The sequence below is a fragment of the Capsicum annuum genome, chromosome 6, assembly GCF_002878395.1.
Source record: "Capsicum annuum cultivar UCD-10X-F1 chromosome 6, UCD10Xv1.1, whole genome shotgun sequence".
Classification (NCBI taxonomy): Eukaryota; Viridiplantae; Streptophyta; class Magnoliopsida; order Solanales; family Solanaceae; genus Capsicum; species Capsicum annuum.
The window spans coordinates 187,349,641-187,356,301 of record NC_061116.1 but is presented as its reverse complement, the minus strand read 5'-3'; positions in this window follow the sequence as shown (position 1 = coordinate 187,356,301).

The following is a 6,661-nucleotide window of genomic DNA, read 5'->3' as shown; positions in this document are numbered from 1 at the left end:
GAGAGAGATAGGATGATAAGGATATCTTAATCATGAAAAAAGTAATTTTCTACTTTTACTTTTTTGAAAAAGTAGAAATTTTCAGCTTCTACTTCTACTTGTGCTTTTTTGAAAAAGCAGAAATTTTCTGTTTCTTTCCAGAAGTAGAAAATCTGCTTCTGCTTCTTTTTAAAAGTACTTTTGCAAATTTACTAAACACCCTTCTTTTTAAAAAAAAAAAAATATTTTTTCTCAAAATAAGTTCTTTTCTTTGAGAAATAAACAATCTCAAATAGGCACTTAGTTTGATCAATAAATTTTCTCTATGACAATAACTTTTTATAAGCAAATAATAACTAATACTACTACGAAAAATTTATTCGATTTATAACTGTTCTTAACCAATTTTATTACTTAAAGTAACAATAATAACATCATTATTTTTAAAAATCATTTCATAAATAAAAATAAGTTTTAAAACAAGTTAGAAAAGGAAGAAAAAGACAAAGAAAAAGGAAAAAAAAAAAAGAAGAAGAAGAGATTTTAAGAAAATACTTAATACAGTAGAGGTAATCTCTCACTTGGTTGAAAAAGGTACACACGGCTATCAAGGGCCTCCAAGGGGTTCGGTGTTTATGTAATAATTAAAAACTTAAAATATCTTAAAAAATGAAATATGTCATGAAATTATTTATTTCATAATTTATATGAGATAGTTAATTTGATTATTTTAATGGTTAAAATTTAAATTATGTAATATTTCAAATTAAATATAATTTAAGAATCTTAAATTTTATATCACAATTATAATTTCTATTTGAGTAATGGTTTCCCACATACACATATTTATGTCTTTTATCACCAATAAATTTGCCCTGCAGCAAAGCACATAAAAATTAAAAATTGTCAAAATAACCCATATCGCATAATGTTCATCAATTCCTTTTATCGATTTATTTTCCTATTTCATTACTGTCAAAATGATTTAATTTTCGTTTATTAGACCTCACGTTATCAATCATTTAATGCTATAAATTTTATATACTACTCCCTCCAATCCAATCAAAAAAGAATTAATTAAATTTTACCCATATTATCTTCATAATTAATTCTTTTCGAAAGTATGAACACTTATTTGTAAAGTCTAAAAAAGATTTTTATGGGATGAATTAGAAAAATTTCTTCTTATTTATGATTTCTTAATATACATGTAAATAGGAAAGTGGACAACTAAAATTGGACGTAGGAAGCTATTTTAATACATTTCTAGTTTTAAAATACTTATCGTCTTTAACAAAGATATTTATTTAAAAATATTTATCATTTCAGAAATTCAAGAAAATAATAAGAATTTTTTATTTTATCCTTATTTATAATTACTTTTACAAACTCCAATACAAAACCTCATTCATGAATTATAAATAAATTAAATATTTAATGTAGAAAAATTATTTCTTAAGACAAATAAAAGTAGAATAGTCAAACAAATATTTATACACCAATCACTACCAACTTGATAGCTCTGTATGTTTTGTTCACTGAAAATTTTATTTTTAATTTTTTCATGTTTGATTGATTAAATTTAGATAATATTTTATTTTAAAAAATTAATTTCTTAAAAATAAGAGAAATAACTGTTTTTAGTAAATGTAGAAAAAACAAATTCATTAATCACATTCAGTAAAATTTATCTAATATCCACCCACTCATAATCCATAACTATCATCCCACCACCCTTACACCCCTAGGCCTAGTGCCAATTTATTTACTTAAATTATATATAAATATTTTGAAGATAATATTATTTATTTAATACTAAAAATAGCAAGAAATTCATTTCTTTTTCAAAAAATATATTTTAAGAAAACATACCTTCTTACCGAACATAACTCTAATCTTATGTTTTTTTTTTTTTTTTTTTTTTTTTTTTTGTAAATCAGAGGATGTATTAATTAGTGAAAGATCCAACACAAAATGGGGGTGGGGGGAGCTCAGTATGGCTTCAGTTCAAAGCTAGGGGGCGCACGCCTATTCAAGTTGCTATTACAAGTTGTTCTACAATTTTTTTTCCATATTTATCATCCCAAAAAGTATGAACTACAAAAGGAGGTGGGGAAACAAAAATTCTGCATTTGTTGAGTAAAGTTTGCTTGGCTCCTTCCTTAGCTAGGGTATCAACAACCCTGTTCTCCTCCCTGTAGCTATGGCTAATGGGAGGGCTTCCTAGCCTTCGAAGTAGTGACCCGCAAAGATGGATGATGGGTTAAAAAGTGGGTTCCCTTATTTAAGCATGTTGATTACAACTTTCGAGTCAATATTTATAATAATTGACCGTAGATTTTACTCTACTGCAAGCTGCAGTCCTTGCTTTAGAGCCATGAGCTCCATGAAGTTGTTAGAAGCATGCTGAAAACTTTGAGCAAAACCAATAACCCAATTCCCATTTGAGTTGCGAATAACACCCCCAATGCCACCCTTTCTCGGGTTGTCCACACTAGCACCATCAGTGTTCAGCTTATAAGTATTTCTAGGCGGGCGGGGAGGGGGGGCTCCAGTTGAGCTAAATGGATCTACTAATTTTGGGCACTAAAGGGGGCTGTAGCTGGTAAAATTTGACTGCTTTAGAGTAGACAACCTTGAAAGAGGGGGGGACCTGTTACAAAAGATATTATTGTTCCTATTTTTTCAAATATTCCAAATGCAATAGGGAAGGAGGGTCCCCCAGTCAACAAAAGTATCAAAGTTAGTATCCTTGAGAAGACCCCAGGTTCTCTCTCAGTTTGAAGGATTGAAAATTTGAATGTTGAGCACTATATTGCCTCTATAATGGTAGGTGAGTGTAACACCCTGAGGCTGGTGCTAGGAATGCTACACGGTGCTCATGACCCCGAAGGACCACAAGCTAACCCATGACTGATATCTGTACCTGTACACTGCATAATATGACATAATAATGCGGAAACATTCACTGAAAGGCCATAAGGTTCAATACTAAATATGATCTGAATGATATAACATCTGTGTGGGGGTAATAAAATACCCAAAATAAAATTGAACATATTGAAGTCTGAAATATCATAGTCTAGAAAGCCTCTAACTGAATAAACTGTCTGAGTAAGGAGTTGATGAGACATGTCCCCAACTAACTCTAACTAATAACTGATTAATGAGATAATAGGGAAATAATCATGTCCTCAAAAGATGGGGACTCGCTTCTAACTCTGTCTGCAGATATCTGGAATTTACTGTTGCTCTGGAGCTTGTGTCTCTGAACCTATGGTTTAAGACACCATAGCGCAAATGCGTCAGTACTTTGAATGTACTGGTATGCATGTGAGGTGGCTGAATGCATGGGGTTCATATGCATGAATAATAATAATAATGGACTAACTATTATGAGCGTGAGAATACATACATGAGACATAACAACTGACACTAATTCTGTGATAACGTGATTACTGAATCTGAATATAATTGATAACATGAGTGACTGTATCTGACAGTCCTGAATCTGATGGAACTATCTGAGTTCCGTACTGTATCTGAGTTGACTGTATTTGACAGTCTTGAAATCTAAAAAACTATCTGAGTTCTATTACTTAGACTGATTGACTATATCCGACAGTCCTAATTTTGTAACATGAAACTGTAGGAAGTAGTTATCTAACCGACATGCCCCTGATACGCTATTATGGCTGAGTTGGGGTCCAATCTGTAACCCCAATTGGAAGGGTGTCAATACCGTGTCACCGATAAGGACAAGCTGTGGGCGACCCTCATTTGATAGTATCCCCTATATGAAAATGGTGGGGCCCTTATCTAATAGTGCTTATCCACCTCATCAACCCTCATCAGATAGTGTTGATGTCTCAACCTATGTTGGATACATAATTCTGGAACGCAAGGATGACTTCTAAGAATCACACCCTCATCTGATAGTGTGTGTTCCCATCCTTGGGTTCACTCGGTGCTAATTCTTACTCCCATCTGAATAGACTCTGAACATGATTTACTGAACTAAACATGGGCTGAGTTACTGAATTCCGTTGACTGATGGAATACTATTGATATCTGACAACTGACTGAATTCATGAGATCATGGAAATTTCTTGAGTCATAAGACTGTCTGAAGTCTGAGGATCATAGCTTGACTGAGAATATCATGAAAACATGACATGGCTCTAGGCACACAACTAATATTTCGGGTACGAGTAACCCCGGGACTCGATGGAAGAAAACTGACCAAGCATAACTTACTTGAACATATAATTAATATCATAATCCATAATACATTTATAGAAGCATTTCATCAAAACATATGATAGGCATAACTTGTACATACATGGGGATTTCATGGTATCATGCTAGTTAATCACTTTTCCTTCATCTAGGCATTTAATCAAACATATTGTAGGCAGAGTACATGTAAACATCACTGTACAATAATTAAACATCATGGTTCAATTCTAATTTCATCATTTAAGGGTTTAGTCGTTTGCATAAATCTATATCTACAATAATTTAACCCACATTATCACCCAACATGGAGTAGAATTCAATTTCTCATTATCCACATGAACAAGAGCAGCCCAATCATGAAATTCATAAGAAAATCCATAAACTTGAATTTAGAAAAGGGATTCTTGGGCTTCATGGACGAAAGGAGTCCATGAATGACACTATGCATACCTTAGTTCGTGATTTCATGAAGATTAATAGTGAAACCTTCTTGAATTTGAATCCCCAATAGAAACCCTAGCTTATTTTTGAGAGAAACTTAAGAGAAACTAGTATATTTTGGGTGAAGAATGGCTGAATCACGTTCTAAAGGGCTTAAATAGGGGTGAAAAGTTGACCCTTTTAACCCTGGAGGCATCATTTAATTTCAATGAAAATTTTTTGAATTGGACCCTTGGCGCGACACGGCACTATCACATCGTATCACTAGATTTTGATAATTGAGAAATTAAGGGATGGCGCGATGCGGGGACATCGCATTGCCACTTCCTTTGTGACCTAGAACTTTGGCACGACGCGGGGAAATTGTGCTGAGACACTGAAAAACGGACAATTCTGAATTTAGGCCCTGGCGCGATGAGCTATAATCGCTGACCTCTACTGGAATTCGCCAAATTTCATTTCCCCTTGTGGCGCTCTGCGCCACTGACTAATATGACATTATTTTATGATGGTAACTTAAAATAGTCGTAACTTCTGACCCGGTTATCGAATTTGGGAAAATCTTATATCGATGGAAAGCTTATTAAATTTTCCACATGAATAAAAGTAAAAATATTGAAAATTCCTCATAGAATAACCATCATTCAATTTAGAAGCTAATACTAGATATTTTTTAGATGAAATTAGATAGGAAAAAGTATGAGGTATTACAGTGAGGGTGTCCTAAAATCGGGTGGCATGGGGTCAGTTGAAGAAAAAATGAGTCATATCCTCAATGAGGTGGTGATACATGTGACAATAGGGAGCAATATGAATTCCTCTATAGACTAAAGTAGCCTTGGTACGAAGGCTGTTATGGTGAAACATCCATAGAAAAAACTTAATCTTATTAGGGATATAAAGTTTCCAAATCCAACCCAGGGAAATGTGATGATTAGTAGAGCTGGTACTTTGAGCAACTGAGAACCGATAAGCACTCTTGCAGGTAAAGAGACCATTCCCAGTTAAAAGCCAGAGGGGGGTATCAGTTTTATCTTAAAGATTGGGAAAGAAGGAGGTAACAATAGTGGATTTGACATCTGAGAGATGTCAAAGGGGAGGGAGTTTTGATTCCATACACCACTAACCCAAATATTGAAGAGTTGCATTGGGGAAAAAGGTTTGGAAGAGGTCCCTGGATAATGGTGGATAAATGGGGATGGGGGGTGGGAAACCCACCTATCTTTCCAGGCATTGACTTTCTTACCATAAAAAATAGACCATTAGATAATATTTTTGTAGAGAGATCAAGACCTTTGGATAATTCTCCCAATTCTGGATTTAAAGGGAGAGTGGGGAGTAAGAGGGGAAACCCAAAGGGAAGAGGGGTTGGAGTGAAACCTCCAAGCTAAGCTAGCAAGAAGAGTGTCATTCTTAATGTTTGACTGTTACATGCCTAGACCACCAAGATGTTTGGGAGAAGTGATAGTGTTCCAGTTAACAAGGTTCATTCTCTTTTTAACCACAGTGGTTCCCCAAATAAAGTTCCTTTGGGCTCTGTCAATGAGCTTATGAATTTTCCTAGGGGGAGGATATATTGCATGACATAATTTGGCTTGCTGTCTAGGCTAATTTTAGAAAGGGTTGTTCTGCTAGCCATGTTAAGGTAATGAGTTTTCCAACCTGCCAGTTTGGAGTTGATGTTATTCAGGAGGAACTGGAAGTCTGAGACTATAGGTCTATCATGAAAGATAGAAAAAGATAGTATTTTTCAAAGGATTTTCTGACTTTAATCCATAGGATAGAGGAAAGATGGAACTGAGTGTTATAATGGCAGTTGTTACAGAATAACACCTTGGATTTAGTGTTGTTGACTTTCTGACTAGAATAGAAAGCAAATCTCTCTAGGGTCCTGGTAATGATCTGACAGTTAGGGATATCAGCTTTTGCAAAAAGAATATGATCATCAACAAAAAATAGATGGAAAATTTTAGGGCCTCCAAGGTTAACCTGTATGGGAATC